At 32.5% G+C, this 11,349-nt stretch overlaps 2 long non-coding RNA genes across 7 annotated transcripts; both read right to left on the bottom strand.

Annotated features, from left to right (window-relative positions):
• Window positions 1-777: 777 nt before the first annotated feature.
• LOC122594524 lies at window positions 778-2,506 on the bottom strand. The gene is made up of 4 exons (XR_006323025.1): window positions 2,352-2,506; window positions 1,362-2,245; window positions 1,123-1,272; window positions 778-1,000 (listed from the first exon to the last, which is right to left on the bottom strand). It is a non-coding gene; the product is annotated as an uncharacterized LOC122594524 (long non-coding RNA).
• Window positions 2,507-3,021: 515 nt separating this feature from the next.
• On the bottom strand, window positions 3,022-7,262 carry LOC122594331. Of its 6 annotated transcripts, none has more exons than XR_006322964.1 (7): window positions 6,852-7,262; window positions 6,607-6,666; window positions 6,302-6,398; window positions 5,937-5,996; window positions 4,382-4,453; window positions 4,163-4,209; window positions 3,022-3,407 (listed from the first exon to the last, which is right to left on the bottom strand). It is a non-coding gene; the product is annotated as an uncharacterized LOC122594331 (long non-coding RNA). The 6 variants fall into 6 exon arrangements; XR_006322960.1 differs by having other exon boundaries at window positions 5,918-5,996; window positions 6,852-7,261; XR_006322962.1 differs by lacking the exon at window positions 4,163-4,209 and having other exon boundaries at window positions 5,918-5,996; window positions 6,297-6,398; window positions 6,852-7,246.
• Between the last annotated feature and the right edge of the window lie 4,087 nt (window positions 7,263-11,349).

The following is an 11,349-nucleotide window of genomic DNA, read 5'->3' as shown; positions in this document are numbered from 1 at the left end:
TGACTGTGACATAGAGCTTTTGGGGCACCCATCACTATCCGGCTTAATTTCTATCAACGGGAAATTTTGTAGATTGTCAATATTGTATGTGATATATATACTACATATCGAGTAGTATATATTATGTAAAGTTGTAAACTGACGAGGGAGCGTCCCACTAATTACGGAGTCAACTACTGACCTTCCGAATATAGCCACTCTAGAATGTTACTGTTACAAAATTAATTTTTTCTTTGACTAATTTTGTAACTTTTGATGACTTTTAATATACATGTTTGACTCAATTTGCAACTACTTAATTTTAAATTGTACGACTTTAATGTTATATAAATATATTTTTATTTTATTTTTAAAAAGATTATTAACCCGTGTAATACGCGGAAACACATTAAAAAGTAAGAGGTTTAAAAAGTTAAATAAATAATGTCACATTATGAGCTATTGAAAGTTGTATTAGTTAATTATATATACGAGCTATTGAAAGTTGTATTAGTTAATTATATATACGAGTATAGTACTCGCGCGTTGTGACGGAATTTTATAACCACTTTTTTGGATGAATACATTGGTTACGTAAGGTCAAATATATAGATTATGAAATTCTTGTCTATTGTTTTAAAACTATATAGAAAGATGAAATGTTAATTAAATTAGAATCAATTACAAAATGATCATTACAAAAATAGTAAAAAACAAACCAAATATTTATACATAAACAAATCTCTAAAAAAATTTCGTAGACAATTTAAAAAATCATATAAGATTTAATCTGTATTGAATACTCAGTTTATATAAAAATGTAAATAAATGAAAATAATAACTGTATGGTGTGATTTTATCGACCAACACAAATACACAATCACAAAAGAGTTTTTTTCTTAAGTAGGTTAAAGAATCATGTAGTATCCCAAATCTGCTCAATGTGAAGTTATGAATTCTGCATCCGTTAATTATCAAGTAAACTATCAAGTTCTGGTTCCAATGGAAGAAACACACCCTCCTGCACAAAACATGGACATTTAGACTTTTTCCATATCAATCGTGTAATCAAATGAAATGACATATGGAATGGGTGTTTCACATGATATAAGAGATCATAGGACATAAGCACGTAACTATAACCTTGGATATTAGTAAAGGGGTTGAAAATAATACGCATCGTTTTGGACTATTCAAGTTCCTTTTCTGCACAAAGTTTTCTTGCAGGTCTTCTAAATAATCGTTTTTGAGCAGCATGTGTCACGTGTCAATTACTACCGGAAGCTTATTACACTGCCATCAAATCCTTCAATTGTAAAATCCCTACTTGTTATACTATATATGTTTATAAACACAATACTCGCATAAGATTAAATTTGTACCTGAAAAGCTGTAATAAGTGGAGACTGTTTCTTCTTCATGTAAGTCGGCCAATATCTATAACTGTTACTGACGATCTTCTATACACAAAACAAACAGATATATGTATATTGTATCAATTTACCTACACGCGTGTTGCAACGGGACTTGCCACTCTATATGGCAAACGCAACAAAAGCTAATCATCTATAGCAAATATAAAACACTTCACTTTCCCATGTGTGCTAGAATTCCAAAACTGATATGTTGAGCTATTGAAATTACCTTCACCTGCATCAAATGACTTCCACTTTTCCCTGCCGCCTCGTCCTAGAGCTCCCTGTTCTATTAACCTATTACCTATCTAAAGCAGTTGTCATTAGAGGCCTTGCACCATCATGACCAGGCTTTAATCCAGTAATACTCTAATGACCAAAACTACTAACAACTATTATTACCTTGTATTCACGGGTATACCCACCAATGAGAACTATAATCTTGTGATACTCTAATGACCAAAACTACTCACATAAACAAACTTACTGATACGGCCAAATTACTAATAAGAATTATCTACAATTAACCAACCTTATTGACATGTTCATAATAATTGTAGGGAAAAAAATAAATGATCTTCAAACCTTTTATTTGACAGTATGTTCTTCATATAACCTTTTTATTATACGAGTAATGTTTGTTATCAATTGCAGTAAATTGCAAGAAAATAACTATATAACCTTTATGCCACTGTTGAAAAAATTATTACCAAAAGATAATTGGAATTCCACCGCATCGATGGAAAGCGGCGGATCGAGATGGTGTTGTTGTATAATTGACCCTGACAGCTCCTTCTTCAAGGACATTGTCAAAGTCGCTTCTTTTTCATTGTAGCATGAATCTTGGTACTCTTATTTTTCAATTACATACCCAAAACAATAAAAACAACACAATAATAAGTACAGTAGATAAAATGCTTATATAAAACACATTTTTTATACAACCAAAAAAAATACCTGTTGATCCATCAATATCATGTCAAGGCTGGACACTACATTAGGATTATTTTTGTTAGTCTGTTTCACAATAAAAGCACCTTAACCCTTAATATTCCACGACTCCTTGCTAGCATCAACATCGACAACGTTGTCATAAATCATCTGATCAGCCATGAGTTCAAACCGAGAGTATGAATCAATTTATCAAAATAGCAATTTATGGGTAAAGGAAATAGTTGCAGTGTTTGTGATTGAACTAACAAATTCCCGTCAAATATATAGGTAGCGATGAGTAGGTTGAACTTGGGTGTCTTAATCTTTTTTAGAACATTGGGTGTCTTAATTATCAAAATATTGTAAAAAAATTCAAGATTTTTTAAAAAAGGATGGAGATTGAAAGTCAAAATTGACAATCAAATTTTTTCCAAAATTTGTTATAAAGATATGTATGTCATTACTAATTACTATAACTACATATTTTCTTTTTATTCAAGAAAGACATCATTATTTGATTGATACTAGGGTGAAGGCCCGTACGATGCACGGCCGGGCATGTTGATTTGTTTGACGTCTTTTGTGACGGTTGTCAAGTATTATGTGACGATGTTTTGTCGTGATGCAATTCCTGTTTAAAACCTGCACAGTTGCTTGTAGCATAATAATTCTGACTTTAGTCAAGTACACAGGAGACCAAAATATGAGTCACATATAATAATACAAAATCATAGTAAAGTCAAGGGTGAACAAACTTGATTCATGGTTATATTGATCATGGTAACTAAAAGACCATTCTTTTATTGTTTGTCCCAATTGTCGGTTCCATACTAAATCACAATCGGGTTGAACTCTGATTCTCCTTCTTCACCAACAACACATGTAAGTGTTGTCATAATAGTACCCATCTCTAAGGATATTGTCCATAAGTCATGGTAATATGGATCTCAACATAAGGCTGAAGATACATCCTCTCATCCATGATTGAAGGACGAATTGTGTCTCTATCGGCCTTGTTCAACCACTATGTATCCATTTGTTGGCAGTCTGGAAATCCACGACTAATAGTTTTTGTTCTACCTGAAATATCAAACCTTTCATGTTAGCATCCATTTTATATTTGAAAGAGCTTACATGAACACAATTGCAATGTATGATGGACTAATTCCTTTTTGGCGAATGCATTATTTTATATACCAATATACCGACATTATTTAGTTGTCCATTTTTGCCCAGTAATAGGCGTTTATATTTGGACAGCAGTATGATCAACGACTTAATGCCAACTGGGAGAGAGGAAAGAGTGAGGTGTAAAGAAAGGTCCCAAGATGAACAAAACCTATGTGGGACACGAAGCAAACCATAAGACATATTATTTAGTTCAATCAAAACACCGAGCCACCTGCTAGGGAATTAAATAACGCACAGCTCCTTCAGTCACACATCCATTGCGCCCAACTATGTTTCACTTTTCAAGTTCTGTTACCAACCCCACAAACTAAACTAATCAGCGCGACACACCTATAACCCCCCTTAAAAGTCTAAGAGCCCACGTGTCGAATACTTAGCCCATATCTAAGATAAAGACAGTATAAGTGGCTTTAAACATCACACTAATACATTTTTGCAATAAGCTAATGTAGTTTGTATGCATTTGCAATACGCTAATAGTTTGTTTTAACTTATATAACTTTAATAGCCCAAGGTATTTTAAAATACAACTCAACAGATGCACCAAACCTCTTAAAAAAAATTCAAAGATACCAAATTGCCAATCAAATGAGGTTTAAATGTTTAATGCTAAATGCAAACTCATGAGGTAGGTAGCAAACTACCTTTTGCTTAGTTGCTAAAGCCTATGCAGCAGCCTTCATATGTGCAACTGAATTATCAATTTATCATTACTGATCAGATCTTGTATTAAAGTCAAAAGGCGGCACGGACATGTAAGCAAATACAAAAAAAGGGCACATTGATAAACTCGAAGTTTATTTCCATTTAAAATGGAAATGAAAGGATTCTAAAAGAAAACATATTTGTTCTTGTTCTCTTACCACGTCGAAGAACCAATTGCATGATCCCACAACCCCTTGGACTTCCCAGGTTAAAATAAGTTACCGGCAACCCTGTATATGTAAAAGCAATATTATTAGCAATGGATCACTTTATTTATGAGACAACCAATTAGGAAGACCTTGTGAAAACCATTTAGTGGCCATAGTTTCGGCATAGAAAATGAAATGAGAGCCACATAATATAAGTGTGCGCTCACCTTGTTGGGGAAAAGGCCATTCTATATAGTAACCCGAAAGAACAAAAGTGTCACAATTGTAGCAGTCATAGATCAAATTCCTTATGTAGCAGGGTCAAGAATACTTGCATAAACAGTTAGTAAGAATGTAAGATGTGACTATAACCTTTTGTTCTTTTGCGATAATAGTGTCAAGTGATAGAACAATGGATGATTGTGTCAAGCTTAATTGAACAATGTTACTCACATCTCCAGCCAAAATACCAGCTTAGAAACAAAAATATATTTCAAATACCAGAGTTAAGCTAATAACCATACTATAAATAAATAAAATGTGTAACCCACCAGATCTGTCTCAAGTGATTCAAGTTAATAACTATAGGGAAAACGTGGCGTTTTTGACCCATTTACTAATGATCAGGTAAAATAAAATAAAATAAAAAAACAAAAGGTCAAATAAAATTGTAGTGATAAGTAAACTGAATTATAGGTGTAGAATTCAATCTCCCTCTCTAGCTTAGTCAAGATGCAGATTTGGTACTTATATGACATTTATTCGGCTTAGATGGCAAATATATTCACCATGAAAACACCATCATAAATTTCAGTTTATTTCTAATGAGAAGTGGCCAATTTATGTTTAGGAAACTTAATGCATATTAAGTCAAATAACTCGACGCACCTATTCTTCGAAATAATTTCTTATTACAAATTGAGTCCGTGAAGTTCAATTTAATAATCAAAAATCAGCATCAGTAATCATGCAATCTGCAAATCCTACTAAACGTCAATCATCTATACTATTATATAAAACCCTTCATTCTTCCAAAATTTGGCCTCTTTAATTTCTCATAAACCGAATGCAAAAGATCAACCAAAAAAAGGTATTCCTAATTTTTCTTGTGGGACTATTTCGTTAGCCCAACATGATCCATAAATAGTAATCAGTCATTACCAAATGATAATAATCATAAGAAAAGAGGATGGTGATGTGCCAGGTGTTTGGTTGACTCTTCTTAATCTGACTATCTATGTGTGTATGTTTGTGTGTGGCTTTGATTATTCTCTAGCTCTTTATTTGTTTGTGTTATTAAATATGAGTATATGACAATAGACGTCTACCAATCCACCATCTCATTTCCACTATAATTTCCATCAAATTTCCAAATGTCTTTATTTGTATCAATATAGTATAGCACACAACCGTTCACAATCTAATACTAAAAAAGTGATACATAACCCATCCAAAATAACACCTCAGTAGCCGGATTGTGGCTTTTGTTGTTACCTAGCTGTGGAATTTTTCTACCCTTGTTCAATACTTAGAAGAAAAACTTACTATAATGTCAAAATTTTACCCTTCCAAGATGGACGTTATGCATGCCACACGTAGTCTCACGATCAGCTAGCCCTCCAACCTGCAGACATGCATTCAAACGTTTCATAGGCTTCCAAGAACTGATTTGCCTACTTATTACTTATTAGTCCTAATTTTACTTGCTCAATGGAATCTAAAGACAGAGGCATGATTTAAAAAACAAAATGTCAATCACATGAGCAATAAATAACTCAAATGTTCGAGCAATGGGTAAAGTCTCACCAACATAGCCACCAATGGAAGCATCAATTCCGATTGGCACCATCAAAACACTTACGTACTCTCTGTTCCACTATATATATATACACACACACATAACAAATTTAAAATGTATATATACCTGACCTTCTTAGATAGATGAGACACCAAACTGTTTGTTGGGCAACCGATCAACTGGGTCAAACTGGGATATTCTTCTTCAAACATATGTCTAACAATCCACCTACAATTATAGTAGTAACTTTGATAGGTGAACGAAAGATACACATAAAAAGATACAAACATAAACAAAAAAGGCTACAAAGTAGACCTAACGAAGCTGGTCAACCATGTTGTCATGCGAAAAGCAAATATCTATTTTTTTTTACATATTATAGATCACTTTATGGCCAAAAGGAACTGCATTTAGACGAAAATATATGAAATACAACCTTCTATAAAATCATTCCCTGGTAGACGACAAACACGATCGGATGATAAAGTCTTGTAACCTGAGAGAAGATTGGTTAGTTGTAAATGATCAATTATGGGGTGCAAGTCACCTACATACAATGATGCTAATGGGTTTATTGTCACTGTTGATGGTAATGGTGGTGGTGGTGGTGGCGGTGAAGCATGATTGTTTATTAAGCCAAACATATATAAAAGCATCAAAACCGAGACAAAGGGGATATACCTCGAGATCGTAACAATGAGCACCAGGAAACTCGAATACTTTGACGACCAAACAAATCAATCATGGTTCGATGTGAATCAAGTTCTGATACAAAGTATCTTTTTGTTCATCCTCATCTTCATAATAATATCATACCACCGTCACCACCACCCGAAGAAGACATATTTTCCAATTCAATCAATCGCTTTTGAAGCCCTAACTTATTAAGTACTCTAATAATCCTATTGATATTGATCGGACACCCGATGAAGGAAACAGAAGATGAGGAGATGAAAGGGTTTTTTTTTTTTTTTAATTCTAATGAAGCTGAACAAAGAAAAATGAAATAAAAAGGTTTTTTGTTTTTAAAGAAAAAAAACATCGGCAGCAATCTTGTTTGGGTTGGGCACGGCTAACAAATGGATGAATGGGTTATGGGCAATAAATTGGATGATGGACTTTTTCTTATTATTGAAAAGTCGGTTCGTGTATGTCTATCCAAATACAACACCTTCAACTAATTATATGTATAATACATAATAATAAAGAAATAAACAAAACCATATCAAATAATTAACCCTTATTAATTCTTATTAAGTATCATAATAACCACCATGAGCCAACTTTTAGATATATATATATTAACAAAAGTAAAAATACAAAATACAAATATATATACAAATACAATACAAAAATTATATATACAATAAAAATAAAAATATATCTATATCTATACCTCTTATAAAGTGTATTGAATTTCTTAAAATTCAGCATTTTTTTTCTTACCAAAATACCCTACTTAAATATAAAACCATTATTTACTCTCTTTTCCTCTATTATTTCTAATCATTACACACTCTCATCGACCTCTATCACCCTCCGCCGCCGCCCTCCTTCTCCACCGCCTCCTTCGATCTCCACCCCGCTTCCATTTTATATTGCCATCACCTTCTAGTCACTGCAACGCATAGCCACTATGCTTGTATAAAACTAAAAGAACCCTAAAAAGAAAAAAACTGAATATTTGCTAAATATTATAAAGAGAAAAAATAAAAATCTTTAATAATAGCACATACCTTAAATTATTCATAACAAGATTTGAAGCACTGATGAAATCGGGAAATCATGTTGATTTCCAGTCCTGCGTGAAACACATGAATCAGCATATCTGATTTTACTTCTGTATATCTCAAATAATCATTTGAGTAAACGACATAAATCGTCCTTGTGGTTTAGCGAAATAGTCACGTTTCATCCTTGTGGTTCAATAACCTCATGGATCGTCCTTTATAGGAAAAAAAAACTTCACGTTTCGTCCTATGACTATTTGACCGTCAACCCGCCTTCGTTAACCCCCCACGTGCCCCCCACGTGAGGGGTAGTCATGTCTTTTCCCTCATCTTCTTCCTTATTCTTCTTTTCTGTTCTTCATTAACCCAGAAATATACCATCTTTTCCTACAAAAATTCATGAACATACTTTTGGATTCATAAATATTCGATCTGATTCTCTACGTCATATAACACATAACTGGTTTTTAGTTCTTTCGCTTAAAATTCAACCAACAACCAAATTAAAACACATACTAAAAAAAAATAAAGCTAAACAAGAAAAACTAAACAAAAAAATATACAAGTGGTTGTCAAAATGGTTGTGCCCCATATATAGAAGCAGTGGCGGTTGAAGTGGTTGTCGTTTTAGTAGTCATTTTGGCCGGAAATACAGTGGCCACTATATAAAGTGGCCAAAAAATAGCAGTGGTTGGAAAAACGCAGAAGGCCACCACCATTTGTAGTCATTTTTGCTGGAAAAATGCAGTTGGCGGCAATAGAATTATATTTCCATAAATATAGACTTAGATCTATGCTTTTCATACACATATATGTATAGATCTATGATTAATCGGTCCCTCCTCAAGTGCCATCACCGCAATCCAAAACTACACCACCATCAGTGCATATTAACGCCGCTATCATCACCTTCTGCCCTTGAATCTACAACCGCGCATAATCCAGATCTATACACCAACGTATTTGGGATCACTTTCCTAGCCACTAGTTCGGTTCCCAACCAGTAGTTCAAATTTCCGGCCACTAGTTCAAAATTTTCGACCGTAGGTTTTTTTTCCGGTCGTGACTAAATCGTAGATTTGAGTTTGTTTTTTATGATGAATACATGTAATTTTCAGATCTGTTTTTGAGTGTGTGTATCTCTACATATATATGTTTATGTATATAGATTTCTAAATATATGTTTGAGTTTGTATATGTTTATATATAGATTTTCAGATACATGTTTATATATCTAAAAGAGAGAAGAAATAGATACAGTCAAAGAATGGGTAGGGAAAAGACATGACTACCCTTCACGTGGGGGGCACGTGGGGGGTTAACAAAGGCGGGTTGACGGTCAAATAGTCAAAGGACAAAACGTGAAGCTTTTTTTCCTATAAAGGACAATCCATGAGTTTATTGAACCACAGGGATGAAACATGACTATTTCGCTAAAAAAAAAAATTTATAGTCCCTATATATATATGTGTTATGAGTAGGAGATATGAATGAATTGAATTTTTATAATATATGTGTTAAAGGACATTTCAATTAAGTAAAAGAATATTGAAGAAATTGAGATGGTCCAGTATATGCATAAGTTATTTTCATTATTAGTTATAAAGTATTAATTAATTATTAAATTACTAAAGTATGCTAATTAAGGTATATGATGTCAGCTTTTGATCCTAAGGTCATAATTCAATAAAAAAATTCATCTAAGGGTTTAGCCTTTTTTTAAAAAATCTTTTCATACCATGTTTTATAATTATTGGGAGATCCAAAAAAAACCACCACAAATCGCTTAGAGTTTTTTTTCCCAATTATTTAACACATTAATATAGTTTAAAGTTATTTACCGGTTAAAATCTACAAGTAATTTCTTCATTAGAAATTTTATTTTTTGTTAAATATATTGAGTTTAAAAATTAATGAAAGTCTATAAAAACTATAAGCTTTTTATGATCAAAAATACTCTTTTAACACTTGTAAAAATAATATAAATACGTTGCTCTAACTTTTATTCTTACACGTTTAACTCATTTTTATTGAATTGAACGTTATTTAATTTCTCTGTTCAAAGAAAAGAAAAAAGAAAAAAAGAAAGATAGAAATTAACTCTCTCATTTGTTGGCATAGGTCTTCATATACGTGAATTATAACTTTTTTTTCTTTCTCAACATTTTGTTTCTTAGTTCATCGTTTAAACTATTTTTACTTTAATATATCTTCTCCTTTTTTATATACTAGATTATTAAGTATAAGATTTCCTCTCATTTGAAAAATATTTGGTTTACCCAAACTACCTTTTTCCTATTATTCATTAATATTTATATCTAATACGAGTACTATCTTATAAAGCATTTTGCACTTTTTTAAAATCTCAAAAGATGATTTGAACTATCTAAATTACCATCTTCTTTATTCACTAATTTAAACATATCTACCAAATATACCTATAATACCCTTAAATCTCAACCATTCATTTTTTTTCTCTCTCCTCAAATCTCAACCACTCATTTTTTTTTCTCTCCTCCATAAATCATTTTATTCCTATAATTCATTCAAAATCTTTTATCTCAAAAACCGTATATCAATAAATTATAAAAATTGTATGGTTGTTCTTAAAATTTCATGTTATTTCATTAGAGAGGTCATTCGATATACTTTCGACGAATTTTTAAATCCGAGGGCGGATCCCGTCAGGTAGATTACCTCATCACCGCCGCAACGCGCGGGTACCTCTCTCTCGTTATCTTATAATATCAACCTTTTTTAAAATCTCAAAAGATGATTTGAACTACCTAATATATCCCTCTTTTTTATTCATTAATTTAACATCTTTACTTAATGCTAACTGCTAACTACTAACTCGCTTATTAGGTGGTTCGAGCATCGCATAGTGCCCAATTGGATGTCACTGTGGTGTCTCAAATGCTAACTGCTAACTACTAACTCGCTGTTCAAAAAAATATATATACCTACTTCCTTAACATAACTACCTAATACCCTTAATAAAATTATTTACAACATAAATCTCTCAATCCTTAAAATAATCACACTATGTCACACCCCACCTTAGGCGGAATCGTAGGATATGACTAAAAGATATAGCAATGGCACATGGACTTTATAATAGAGTCATACTAAATGAAATTCAAATAAATGTAAATTCCATAAACGGAAAGTCTAGGCAACACGCCTCAAATAGCAAAGAAGTAATAATTGCAAATAGCGTTCAATGTTTCACATGCAATCTAGGAGTCCATGAAGGATCTCTTTATTGGTCTTCCTAAAGTCCATAAGCTCAATCTTCTTAAACATTGTTATTACCTGAAAATGAATGCTCGAAAATGTCAACATAATGTTGGTGAGTTCGTAGGTTTAAAGGAATACAAATGAGTTTGCTGTGCATGATATATCAAGTTTTGGACAATAGTGTAAATATAAACATGTAGTAGCGTACT

Source organism: Erigeron canadensis, chromosome 3 (genome assembly GCF_010389155.1).
Source record: "Erigeron canadensis isolate Cc75 chromosome 3, C_canadensis_v1, whole genome shotgun sequence".
NCBI lineage: Eukaryota > Viridiplantae > Streptophyta > Magnoliopsida > Asterales > Asteraceae > Erigeron > Erigeron canadensis.
The sequence above is the reverse complement of the archived record's forward strand: the minus strand, read 5'-3'. Positions and strand labels throughout refer to the sequence as shown.